The sequence below is a fragment of the Ammospiza caudacuta genome, chromosome 1, assembly GCF_027887145.1.
Source record: "Ammospiza caudacuta isolate bAmmCau1 chromosome 1, bAmmCau1.pri, whole genome shotgun sequence".
NCBI classification, from domain to species: domain Eukaryota; kingdom Metazoa; phylum Chordata; class Aves; order Passeriformes; family Passerellidae; genus Ammospiza; species Ammospiza caudacuta.
Genome location: NC_080593.1, coordinates 86,808,216 through 86,822,813, shown reverse-complemented (window position 1 = coordinate 86,822,813; position 14,598 = coordinate 86,808,216).

The window sequence follows — 14,598 nt, the reverse complement described above, 5'->3', positions numbered from 1 at the left end:
CCTTTGTACTTCAGCATTCAATAATATGAAATAAATTAGAAGGGATTATGGAAAGGATACAGTAAAAATAAAATATACTCTTTATACCTCTGGTGATTATAAGTCTGTTGCTTTTTCTTTGCTTTTTATCTTTTTTTTTTTTTTTTTTTTTTTTTTTTTATAAAAGTCCAGGAGGCAAGCATACACTGAAATGAGGAGGTCATTTTCTGAAGTATCTGTAAGAATCAGAAAGGTCATGGTTTTCTTTATTTTTGCCCTGGCATTATTGAAAGGTTCACAGAAAATTGGGCATATTTTCAAGGGCTTTGTGACCTTTCTTGAAACAATGCCAAATAAGTAGTAATAAAATATTTCTGTAGAACTACCTCCCTTACTATTTTAAGATTTTAAGATTCTATTTTTCTCCAAGTCCCTTTTTGTTGCTTGTGGTGCAGCAAGAGATCCAGAGCATTGGAATGAATATTACATAAGATCCTTGCAAAACAGATGCCTCTAGAAACTCTTTTCCATCCTCTCATTATCATGGAAAGCAGTCTTTCAACCATCTTTGAAACGCCTCCCAAAAATGTGCTCTAAGCTCATCTACTCGTGTCTGTGAGCCACCTGCATGTACATCTGTACAGGAAATGCTGGTCATATTGGCCATCATTACCAATTGTTCTTCTGTTTTCCATTTCCAAGGACTTAATATTGCACTATTTTCTTTTTCTGTTTACATTGCATGCAAATATTTGGCTTGGTAGTACTAAAGTGAGCAGTGAAAACCATTCCATATGATTAGTGTTATTCCACATGGTAGCTGGAATCTATTCAATTTAATGACCTTAACTGGTTTTTCAAGTGGGATTTTTTTTTTTTAGTCAGGCTGCCTAATTAGATTTCTGGATTAACACTAGAAATGCCCTTCAGGATGATAGCTGAGGGAATTTTAGCGCTGCATTTTGTCTCTGACCTTGGCCACTCTCAATGTTTTTGCATTTTAAACTACCATGCCCGAATTTGGGTGGGTTAAGGGATGATTCTGAGCAGCTTTAGGCAGTATTGCACTATACTGAGCTACCCTATATAATATGTACACTGTGTTATAAAACATTACACTGTATCACACTAGACACTGTTTCGCCTCATATTGTTCTGTTCCATGGCTAAATTTGACGTTCCCTGTAAATGTTCAGGAAACTGGTGGGTCTAAGTTTGATAGCTGTTAAGGTTCTCAGGATGGAAAGAGATGAAATGGGCTTTACTGCCTCTAAATTAAAGAGAAGGAAGTGATGACATGAAAACACTGTTAGAAATCTGTTATCAGCAAGACTTTTGAATACTCTGCAGTCTTTCAGGTTTTGAATGTCTTTTGTGGTGTCCTATTACTTTTTTTTTCTGTTCTGTTTAAGGATTAGCTACTTGGGAGGAAAAATTCCTATTGTTACTTAAAGTATTTTACCTTTTACAGTGTATTCAGATCTTTCTTCATTTTGTCTCACAGTCCTTTGTGTATGGAGCAATAGAGAGGGGAACGAAAAATCAAACAATGTGCTAAAGGTTGAAATATCCTTGATAGGATTATAGAATGTGTTACACACTGTGTCTGAACAAAACAGGATCACAGAAAAGAAGGCAGGTCAACTTGTTGCTTGCTTGCTGCAGAAAATTTAGAGGCAATGGAAAAATGTCTATGCATGTAAGAGAAAGCAAGGGACTCCGATTAAGAAGCTGGCAGAATCAGCAGTGAAAGAAGCCAAGAAAAACAGATGCCAGATCTAAATACCAATTCTGTAAGGACTGAATCACTTATTCAGCAGCCATACATTGACTGCCTACAATAATTGACATGGGTACAATGCTGTTGTCTGCTTGGGGAAGAGTTTTTGCAAAGTCAGATTGAAATTATTCAGAGAGGTCAAAAATGGCTGTGAAATCATCTCTCTATTTTTTGTTCATACAGATACTATAATGATCCAGATGTCTGCCCTTCTACAAATCATTGAGTAACTCTGGGCTATAAACATAGTGTTCAAAACATATTTCACAACTGAGACTACACATTGCTTTCTGATACTTTTAATGTATGTGTGGGTCCAAATACTTTCAAATGTATTTACATTACCTATTAAATTCACACTTTTGCAAATTATGGTCTAATAATGAAAAATATTACAGACTGTAAAAACATGGATTAGAGTGATCAGTGCTGTATTACTTAATCCTGTATTGTTTGGAACTTATTGAAAAGGCTATTGTTGATATGACAAGGCAATTGTTCATGCTCAAAAATGTCAATGTCTTCTTTCACTTTTGAGTTTGTTGCTAAATTTTGTAAAAGTCTAGCACTTAAGATGTAGGATCCTTGAGAGCCACCAGTTTCATTTTGCTGCTCCCATACAGGACAAATTGTACAACAAAATTTCTGATCACTGTTTGTCTAATCTGTTTCTTAAAGCCTCTAATGAAAGAGACTCTCTGATCACATTCAATAAATCAGTGAGAAACTAAAGAACACTGTGGGAAATGGGCTTTAAACTATCCAGGTTCTGCAGGTAAATATTTATTTAGAGAAGACTTCACTGTACAGTGCACACTCTTTTCATTGAACCATGTCTAGTCTTGCTATTTATGTACGTAGATACAGTATGGAAAAAATACATTTAGAGCAGTCAATGGATACATGCTATTAAGCCATAGTATTGCACAAATTAGGAAGTAGAAATTAATTGTAATTGTAATATTTGTGGATTATGGTTTTTGAAATAACTTTTGGGTTTTTTTTTTCCTCTTAGAGTTTGACATACTGAATAATTTTAATACATACTCCAATGTGTTAGGTTTATTTTAATTAAAAGCTTGTCTGTTTTTTAAGATGGAGTAGCAAATTGTTATAGCTGGTTTTCCATGTGGTGAACTTCATTGATTTTTATTAACTGTATGCAGGTATAACAACTTAATTTGGATTCTTCAGCATTTAGAAGTAAGCAAGGAAGCAGGCAACTCTGAGTTCCCACAGTATATACAGTTGGTTGCTGTCAGTGAAAAGGATGTCATTTCACTTTGTAGAAAGCAAGCACTGTATAAAGCAAGGCTATAGGTTATTTACTAATTTAATATTAAAGAAATATCCTCTCATTTTGATCTTAGAATTCAGGAGACACAAATGGAAACAAGTCTTGCCTGACACTTCAATGCTTAATGTTGAAAGCCACATTTGTTTTGAAACTGGTGCAGAAGCTCTGTTACCAGAATGAATAAGTATGTTCAGTTACCATAAGACAGCATCTTAATACCATCATAATTCTCTAACATGAAAGAAGGAAATAAGTATGACATCTTATAAATGAGTGGTAAATATTTGCTCTTAAAAAGTGGCTTGTTTACTGAATGTTAAGTGATAAAAGTAAAATGCCAAATAATATTAAGACTTCTGCTTATTATAGGTCATTAATTTTTTCTTGGTGGTCTCCTTAAGTGTAAAGATAGTATACTGATCATTACACTAATTTAGTTACTTAGTTTGTGTATATTTGAAAACTTATCCTTGCATTTTCATCTTTATTTGTTGATTTCTTTTGCTGTGAAGGTGTTGCAGAAGGTTTCTAGACAGTTATGCTTCAGCTGAGATGTGAATAAAATTCAGTGTTGGATAAGGTGCTTCTGATGTAGAATTTATAAAGTACATTAGGACTTCAGAAGAGAAAGAACTGGCAAGATAGATAGCTTGATGTATATGCCCAGCAAGAGATAAATTCTTAAGCAAGGATATATTGTCTAAACAAGCCAGGTATAGTAGACTGCTTCCTGTTGGGAAATAAAACTATGGAAATAAAATTTTTGTTTTAAAAGGGAGAACTTTGTTTTTAAAATTTTACTGGCAGAATTTTTCAGGGGCCATCAAATCTTTAAAATATTTCTCTAATATTTGTAGATATGGACAAAATTCTCCTTTTAGTTACCAATCTAAAATTTATTCTACATAATGCAGGGAACAGGATTAAAAAGAGAATTTGAATCCAAGAATAACTGTTCACAAATTAAAAGTGCTGCCAATTTTCAACTTAGAGGTAGAAGAAGAAACAAAAACAGAACAGAGTGTTATTTCAGCTCAATTGTAAAACTCAGTTCACGTACATCAGGCACTCCTAAAATCTGGGAGTGGTAGGAATAATAGAAAGGGAAAACTTTGTCAGAAGAAACAGAGGGAAGAAATATGGTCACAATAGAGGTTGTGGATAATACACACAAAATGCTATAAATAAATAAATATCCAGTAGGAATATAAGTAAAGCTTTCAGGTATTAAAAGAATTTTAAGAATTCTTAGATTAGTTATTTAGACTATATTATGTTCATGGAGTCAAATAAATTTGAAGGCACATTTATGGTTTCACCTGGAGACATCAGTGACAGCAGTTATAGAACCTAACACACTTTTAACAGCTGTAGTGGCTCAAGCCAAAGGCTGAGTTGGGTTCTGTATCCTTCAACATCCACAAATGAATGGCTTGAAAAAGGAAGAGCAGGATAAGGTTATAAAATGACACTTCTGTGTAATGCTAATTTCATGCTCCAGCTATTTTCACATTGAAAATCTCCTGAGTCTGTGTGGTCCTATTAATTTGCAACCCACCATGAATTTCTCTTCCATAAACCTTTCCAGTCTCCCAATCAACCAACCTACATGAACTTCTTGGATCCACATTATTTTTTACAAGGTCTCTTGCACCTACTCTTTTCTGTCCTGAAATGCATTCCTGCTGACTCAATTTGGCACGTCCTCTTTCCTGCACTGGAAAAGAAAATGAACTATTTCTGTCCATCTAACTTTATGCCACTTGTAGTTTTATTATCCTCTGTAATTTCTCCTTTGATTTTTTTTCTTTTCCACAAGAAAAAGTGACAAGTCACTTCATAGGTCAGTATACAGAAATCACTGAGACATTTTCTAATGAAATTAAAACATCTATAATGTGCTGAAGTTTTCAAATGCGTAGGAAAACTTAAAAATATAATTAATTGTATTGAGTGATTACCAATTTAGCACTCACCAAATACAATAATAGAGAGATGTGATATATTCACAGATATTTAGCTGGATCAACATACTTCTGTTGATTTTATTGGTTGCATATAGAATTTTATGTGATAATTTCTGTTCCTTTACCATGCAGAATTGAGCAAGTGTTGAAGAGTGCTTTCTCTTTATCTCTCTTTTCCTTTGGTGTTACATAGCTTAACCAGTGCCACAGAACAGAGGCAGTTGATTGTTGAGCTATTCAAATTTCTCATCAGATTAACTGGAATATTTTGTGTTTACTATTTGTGCTCTTCTAAACCATTTGTAATAGGTTTGTTGTTATCAGAACTTTCTCTATTTTCTTCTTTTTGTCCATTCACTGCAGACCATCTTTTTTTTTCCCCTGTTTCACACAGTCTGAACTCTTCATATATTTTCACCCTTGTTGGTCTGAGACTGATTAAGTGATCAGAAATCTTTAATGATTTCCCTCTATGCTATTTAAGACTATCATTATTGCTGCTCAGAATGACTCTGAAGAAAAGTTGAACCTCCTGTTAAAGCATTATGGGAGGCAATTTTCAAGACCTCTCATTTCTCACTACAAAATCAGATTTAGAAAAAATTCTAAGAGAAGAATTTGACACTGAAAAGCCTCCTACCAGCTAAAAACTTTTATCACTACTGAAGTCCCTTAGCTTGCTGAGAGAAAACGGTACCACAAGTAGTCATTCAAAGACATGTGAATATGTGTTTCAAGACCAAATTCTAAATATATTCAATTTCCTATTTATTCTGAATGCCCATTCTTGACTAGTGATATTTTTGGGCTTTAGTAACTATTATTTTTAGGACTAGAAATATATTTCTTCTTTCTCATATCTTTCCTCTTCTCCTGAATCTAATTCAGGTATTGATATTTATGACAAGGTGCCCTCATTGATAAAAAGCTCCAGCCTCTATCTGTTTTTGGAGCTCCCTGCTCACCAAATCTTAGTCCTTGAGAGATTTCTTTGATACTGTGACTTTCTCATTTTTAAAACGCAGTATTCTAAAGAAAAATAGTCTTAATTTGTCTCTCTGGCCTGGCACTGACTGTTTTCCCCAGCTACCCATGCAAAGAACCTTACTCATTTCCATCTGGGGACAAATATTTCTAGTCAAGAGACACATCAAATCTTCTTCTTCCCTTTTCCTTGTCTTCCTTCCTACAAGAGACATAAAGAACTGCAATGAAAAATAAATGCATGAATAAATAAGCATTCAGAGGATCCAGCAACAAATCATCCAGGAGGAAAGCAATGCAGAGAAGGAAGCTGAAAGAGCCATCATATTTACCAGCAGGCAGTGATCATGGAAAAAAAATTACTTGTTTGAGGTAGTCACCCATGGCAAGTACAGGACAAGGACATCTGGAGAAACATTGTTAGTTTGCTTCTGTGATGATTCCTTGTAAAGGTTGAGTTTCACAGATGACCAGTTTGTTAACTAACCTTCATTCTACACCTTCTGATATTTAACCCTGTATATTTTGACACCAGCAACTCTTTTGAGGAAATTATAGAGATTTTGTAGGAGGATGAAAAGAACTATCTTTCCCCTCACCCCAAGCTGTTAGAATGTAAGGAAACAAGAACCCAGAACCTGAGATATCTTCACTTTATGTGGTCTAGAGCTGAGTGCTCTAAACCTCTGAGCGCTCTGACCCTGATGAAGGAGGGAGTTGCCCATTTTGTTGTTGACAGAATGAGAATTAGCTCAGTCTGAGATTGCATCTGAATGCAAATTCCAGAACTGCTTAAATAATTCCTACATTTTCCTGGAATAAATCAGGCAGGGAGACAGAGCTTATGAAGTGTCTTATACTTGCCTTTGGGTCACTAGCCTCTGAGATCCAACAATCCACTCCAGAAGATTAGAAACAACCAGTAAGGATTTATTGAAATTAAAGAAAAATCAGACACATCATCCCACGTAGTCTGCAACTAAGAATATGTGAGAAGACTTAATTTTTTTTTACTTCTCTTTTTCCACTCTTCTTTTCCATGAAAGGGAAAGGCATGATATGTTTTGTCCTAGCTGGCAGGCAATCTCACATCCAGCTACTCCCTCAGTCCCCCTCCTCAGCAGGACAGGGGAAGACAAGAAAAAACAGGAATGAGAAACATTCTGGATCAATATGGAGTCAGGAAGATCACTTACTAATCATCATTGTCAGCAAAACAGACTTTATTTGAGATGAATAAATTTATTGTCAATGAAAATAAATATGTAATTACTTATTTGGGTATTGGAAGGAGAAGGACAATAAACATTTGCATACTTAGAGAAAACAACTTTCCTCCCCTTTTTTCCACACTCAGCTTCACTCCAAATTCCTGTTTCCTCCTTATTATTGCCATGATTACACTCATTCCCTACAGGGAGGCAATGCACCATGCAAGGCTGGGGCAGTGTGTGTGTGTGTGTGTATGTGAGTTATGGTCAGTACATAGTGTTTTCCTCCAGCCATTCCTTACTTTTCATTTTCTCTGCTCCTGTTAGGTTCTTTGCACCACTGCAGAAGAGAAAAGTACCTGAGTCTGGATATTTTTTTTTAAGCAAATATGTCTTACAGTATGTACATACTTAAAATTCCAGCCTGGTACTTCTGCAATAAAAATCAACAGGATGTGGCTCATATAGGAACCAGCTATTTTTAGGTAAAATTCCTGAAGTGGGATATAATTTTAAGTCTTCTCTGCATTTTTATTTCTGACACTGCTTGCTTCAGGCTTGAATGATACATGATTAATAATTGAGCACATCTTATTTATACTTCCCTTTACAATAGATGCATGAGAAGAAACCAGAAAATTACGAGGGTAGGGGAGGAAAAGGCAAAAATATGTTTCTATGGTAGATCCTGCCAGAAAGACATGAGCCAGTAGTGATGGTAAATTTTATGCCAATCTACATGTGTTTAACTTTTATGTATTAATTTTACATTCCTTCATTTTCATACATGTCCCATTCACACTTGCTCAAATGAATCAGAAAGATTGTTGTAACTGCACTAGGATTAAGGCTAGACTCTCCCAAAATACATGCTGGTTAATGGGGATAGAAGCCAGTTTAAAAATCAATAGATGGTATGTTTCTTCTAAATGGGATTCTAGGTAGTCAGCAGAATGACCTAATATCTTAGGCTAAATTGATAGTTTTTCTTGGCATGTGATAATTATTTGCCTGTACTCCCAACCAGAGCAAAATAATATTGTCAATCAATTTCATTACAAAATCTTGTGAATTTTAAAATAAGAGTCTCAGTTACTCTGCCTTAAAGGATAGTACTAATGCTCTACTTGTAATACATTGAAGAAACTACCATATATACCTTTCTTCCCACTAAGAATTGCTGTCAGTTAAGTCACCATAAACCACCAGTGTCTTCCTTTTGAAGATTAAAAACTTCTACAGAGAAGACTATAAAAAAGCATATTGTCTTCACCATTCTATTCAAAGGAAATAGGAATTATAGTGCAAAAAAATATTGAAAATTTTGAAACAAGACTTTGTTGAAAGAGTAGTTTAAAAAGGCATAGTGTAGCATTACATTCTTATCAATTGCCATGGTCCTTCCTGTGTTCCCAGTCAGAAAAGTCTCTGCAATCTCTGCATTGTCCACTTTTGCAGAATGTAATGAGGCCCACCTTATTCAGTATCTAGTGTTCAGGGGCAGCTGTATCTATATGTTTCAAAGAGATAAGCAGAACTATTCTCCTGGAATAATTTGCACAAGGAATTATATGTCAAAGGGTTATTTCATTCCCCACCAGCAGTAGGGGTTTGTTATATTTAGTTTTTAAACATGAAGATTTGTATACACAGAGTTATAGAATAATTTAGTTTTGAAAGTATCTGTAAGACCATCAAGTCCAGCCATTAACCTAACAAGTCAAATCTCCTACTAAACCACATCCTTAAAAGAGAAATCTAAATGTCTTTTAAATGCCTTTAAGGATGGTGAAAATCACTTCTCTGTTCCAGTTTGACAACCCTTTTGGTGAGATAATTTTTCCTATTATCCAAACTAAACCTCCTCCAGCACAAATTGAGGTAATTTCTTTTTATCCTGTTGCTTGTTACTTAGTAGAAGAGACGTCCCCCCCACCTTACTGCAGACTCCTTTCAGGTTCTTGTAGAGAGCAATCAGGTTCTTCCTAAGCCTCCTTTTCTCCAAGCTAAACAACCCCCACTCCTTCAACTGCTCCTCATCAGACTTGTCAGACTTGTGCTCCAGACCCTTCACCAGCTTTGTTGCCTTTCCCTGGACATGTTCCAGCACCTCAGCATCTTTCTTGTAGTGAGGGGCCCAAAACTGAACAGGGATTTGAGGTCCGGCTTCACCAGAGCCAAGTACAGGGGGATGAAATGTTCCTCAGTCCTGCTTGCTACACAACCACAAACCTTTAAAAAACTCTTCTACTAGATCTGTAGGTTTCATTATTAAGTGTCCAGTTTCACTTAGAATTTTACTATTTATCTTTAGTACTCATATAATTAGCTCTTGGGATACAGTGCTTTCAGCCATCACAGCTTCATTTTGAGTTAGATCTTTATCTCACTGCCACATTCTGGTATCAGTGTTGTCAGGAATAATGAATTTAAACTTGCAGGTAGTTTTCTTCAGCAGCTTAAAACAAACATATGTCATGTCATTTTATTACTTGCAGAGTTTATTATGTAGCTTGTTTCATATATGTCATAACATATTTTCTGCTTGTTTGCCCATTAACTACTACAATGGTGTTTTCATTGATTCTGACACATTGAGCACATTCGCCTTTTTCTGGAATACCTACAGTTAGTACAGAAACAAATTATTCCAATGTTAGGAACTTTGTATGCTGGTTCATTAGCAGATCTTGTGTCACCCTCCTGAAGGTGTGCTCTTTTGAAATGCCCCCTGACAGCTATGATTGTTTTAAAACATTTCTGCCACACCACTTGCTTGTTACCATTTTACAGCTGGGCAGTCTGAGCCTTCAGTGATGACCTGGTGGAACAGATTGCACAAGTGTTTCTCATCCACTTCAGCGAGGTTGTGCAACTTATTATCCTAAACTGTTGAAACAGAATACAGACTACAATAGAGCTATCCACAAGAAAATGGGGACAAAAAAAAACATTTTAGAATTTTGTAGCAGGAACTTTTCAAATAGATCCTCCTTTTTTTTGAGATATGTAAGGGCAAATCTTTCTGAACAGTGTCTCAAATATTAATTTTATATAAAAAAATTCATCTTACAGGACAATATTTTGTCTTTCTTTTCCTAAGGAAAATCTGATTGTATGTCTGGTGAATATACTTAAAGGCCCACATACTTCTTTCTATTCAACCGCCCTATCTTTTGTCCGTGCTACATATATCCAAAAACTACCAAAAGCCTAGTCTGTTGTAAAAAAACTAGGCTAATATGAAAAAAAAAGCACTGCATACATATTTCCAGAACAGAATTGACATTATTGCTGACAACTTCAGATCAGTAGGAAAAGTGTGAAGAAAACACAGGTCTTCCATCTGCTTCATCCATCTGCTGAGAAAGCGAACTATGTTACCATTAGCAGATCTGTCTCTACAATTCTGTCTTCTATGCACATTTTCATGACAAATGTCTTAAACATCTATATTTTTTACTCTATAGATAAATGTAATAAATAGCATTTAATTTGAGCTCTAAGTTTGCTATTTTTTGAAACAAAATGCATAATAGAGCATAATTCCCAGATTTCTCCTTAAATTTCCTGACTACAAATCAATGATTCTTTAAAGTGCCTAATAAAAGAGTCTAGTTCAATATTAGATATACTTGATAAATCATATTTAATATTTTTTTACTGAGGATTTTGGCACAGAGTGTTGTTTGGCTAGTTTCTATATGCCTATATTCCATTTCAGAATTGACATCCTTTTCAAAATTGAAAGAAATAAAGTTGGGATATAAACTTCAGATCAAATAGTATTCTCCAAGTCCATGTGTGGAGGTTATTGCTGAGGAGATCAGTTTGGCTGGACGTCTACATTAGAAGTGTCAATCACAAACACGGAGAGTAAGAGAGACTCACGAGGAATTCTGTTCAATATTAATTATTTTTCAATATGCTATATTTATTTGTCCTCTGGATTGGGAACTTTAGTAAGGAAACAGATTTTCTAGTTACACAAATCCTGTCCAGAGGCGGCAGTAGCTTGTATCTAGCAGCTCCAGGCATTAAGATTTCTAGAATCCAGACAAGGCCAGGTATTCTGCCCTTGTGCCCAGTGCTCATATGCAAACTCAGTAGGTCCTGTGATTCACACAAGAATGACAGCAGCATTGCATTCATTATTTCTGCTGCTGCACAGGCATCATAAGTTCTTTCAAAATTTACTCCCTTTCTACATCCAGGAAGTATACTGGAAAGGTTAAAGGTAAACTTCAAATCACTATCACTGGAATCACTCCAAGAGCTTTTTGGTGACCTTCTTTCCTCAGCAGCTACAGAAGAGGAAGATTATTGTTTGTGATTTTTGGGTTTTTTTCTGGTTTTGTTTTCATTTTTTTTTTCATTAATGCAGGTATTTCTGACACATAAACAGCTATAGAATACTGCTGTGAGACTTTTAAAGCCTTTTCTGTTATCTTGAATGCTGGGAAATATTCAGTAATAAAACTCCAACAAACTATCTACAATGCTTATGAATTATATAAACATTGCCTTGCTTTTTAAAATAAAGTTAACTGAGACAAAAAGATTTTTCTGTTAAAAACTGTTTAAAAAAAGGTGTAAGTATAGGAAGTTATTATTCTGCAATATATATTCATCTTCTGCAATATATAATCTATCTTCATGATTAATAATCATACGTAGGACAGAGATAGTGAAAGGGAGACTGCTGAGTCTCTCTGGGGTTGCCATTGTGCAGTTGCAAGAGGTGGACAAATACTTTGCCTGTTCAAAGCCCTAACTGCAAGACCTTCTTTCATATCAGTGAGGAGAGTAATAATTTTGGAAGAAAATGCTTTGCATTTTGCTGAAGAAATTGCGCTCAATTTGATTGTTTTTCATGTTGTTAAAAGGTGAACTACAACTCTTATATTTTATAGCAGTGATTTGTTTTGTTAGACACTGTGAAGGTTCTTTGTTGTTGGCTGTTGTAGGGAAACAGAAACAGTCACACCTCTGTTTCCCCTCTTGCACAGCATTGCAATTTGGAGGTGGAACAACTAGGAACAACTTTCTTCTGTCTTTTTTTCAGTGCTTAGCCCCATTGAGCAGATTAAATATATGAACAAAACATATCTTGTGCAGGAATCACCAAAGAAAAAGACATAAAGGTGGTTTCATAAACATGTTGACATTTATTTTTAATAAAATATGGATTACTTCTTTTCTATTAGGATGAAAAAAGAACATTTTTAAAACCTGAACAAGTGCTGGTTAATATGCAGAAACTAAAGTGTATTGTAGATAATCAGAAAAATTGGAATATTTTTTTTCCAAAGTATGGTTGCCAGTAGTGTAAAGGGTCTTTTAAATAATTTGGTATTGAAGACAATCAGCAGCAATAAACAATCTTTTATCAGAAGCAGCAAAAGAAGTTATTATCTCCTTCCTTCCCAATTTTATATACAAAGATATTATATATAATATATATACTTTTCTTAAAAATCTAAGCCCCATATAGTTTAAAAGGTTATAGTTATACAAGTCATTTTAATAAGGAATTTGTTTCTTCAAAGATCTGAATGAAATAGTTTATTTTAGGCAGCTAGTTTTCAGACGCAATCTTCTCTCTTGTTTTTCAAGTTCATGGCATATAAAAACAAGAAAGGAATTAATGGTCTATTATGTATGTTTTGGCCTCCTTATGAGCTGTCACTCAGTAAATAGTCTCACATATACATAAGACCTCTTTCTTTGCTGTAACATCAATGTAAAGGAGTATTTCAATAACTAAAAATTCATTTGCTCCTATCTGAAGGCCATCTCAACTATCAGCATGATAGAGTTGGAAATCAAATTATATATATCATCGATATCTACCTATATCTATCTATCTATCTATCTATCTATCTATCTATCTATCTATCTATCTATCTCTCTTTCTTTCTCTCTCTCTCTCTCTCTATATATATATTAATATATCTCAAGATATTTTGAGGTGATAGGACAAAGTAAACAGTGAGAGTTTAAAATGCTGTTGAATGCAAAAATTTGTTTTTCCTCCTAGATTTTTCATAACAAAGTGACATTATTTTGTCCTGTCACCTTGTAAGAAGTAATAAGATATATAGTATTGTTTTAGAAGTTGATTGAAATGTTGGCAAAAAAAAATAGCACAAAAAGGAGAATTCAAGTAATGCATTGCAATTAAACTTGACTCTCGAGAAAGCACACATTTGTTTCTTTGCAAGTATCTTCTCCAGTTGATTGTAATTCATTGTTACAGACAACTTTAACTTTCTTCATACATTTCTTTGCATGAATAACAGTAGAAAAAACTATGTATAATCTTTCAGCTATGTCAATGTATGTGCAAACTTTATGACTGTGAAATGAAATAAATCAATATTTAGGAAGCTCAGAACAAAAGATTGAAGGCATTTATAGTGAGTTGCATTAATTCAATTTACTGTGTGCTTAGCATTGTTTAGCTGAGCTAATCATGTAAGATTAACCTTTAAAAATTTATATTACAAAGTATGATGATCCAAATCGTGGTTCTTAATGCTTTTAGCTCTATAAACAACATTTGACATTTACCAACAGTAATGTCGTGGAAAAATGTTCCCATATCCTGCAAATGACAAAGGTTTGACTTTTTTTTTTTAGGAAGGAATTTAAGCTTGTTAGCTGTGTTGGTTTTGGTTTTTTGGGGGGAGGGGGATATTGTTGTTTTTTTTTAAATAAGGATTTAAATGACGACATCACTTAGGATTATTAGACATTAAGATCATTAGAAATGAAAGATCATTAGAAGTTAAAAAATATCAGGCAAGCATTCAGATTTCTTGCACTGGCCAATGTTTCCTCACTTTATTTGAATGAAGAGAAAGTACTTCAAAGAATGAATGTGAAAAAACCCTGTTTTTAGCATGTGTTCTGGTCTTGAATAACAGTAGCACTGAATTAGATGAAAAAGTATGAACTTCCAAAGAGTCCTATCATTTTTGCCATGGTGTCTCATGTTTATACCTACTTCTAATCTTTGCCTTCAGGTAGTGCTGAAATGTAAATATTTAATATTGAGAATGAAAAAGAAATAACAATTACTTTTGATAGATTCTGTGTTTACCATTCAAATTTTCTAGTACCTTTCTTAATAGAAGTTCTGAGGAACTGTCAATCTTAAATTAGTCTGCTAAGATTTTTTAAATCCGTGGTCTGATCCTTCTCATGCTCCACAAATTTATTTGCAAAGTTTACCAAATACAATTAAGAAAGAGACATTCAAATATTTTATGCAGCAACTTCTATGCATGAGGTTTCAGAGCTTAAAAGAATAATTAGTAACCATTGGAGAGGAGAATTTTTGAGACAGGCTCTGTTGCAGTACTAATCCCTGGTAGC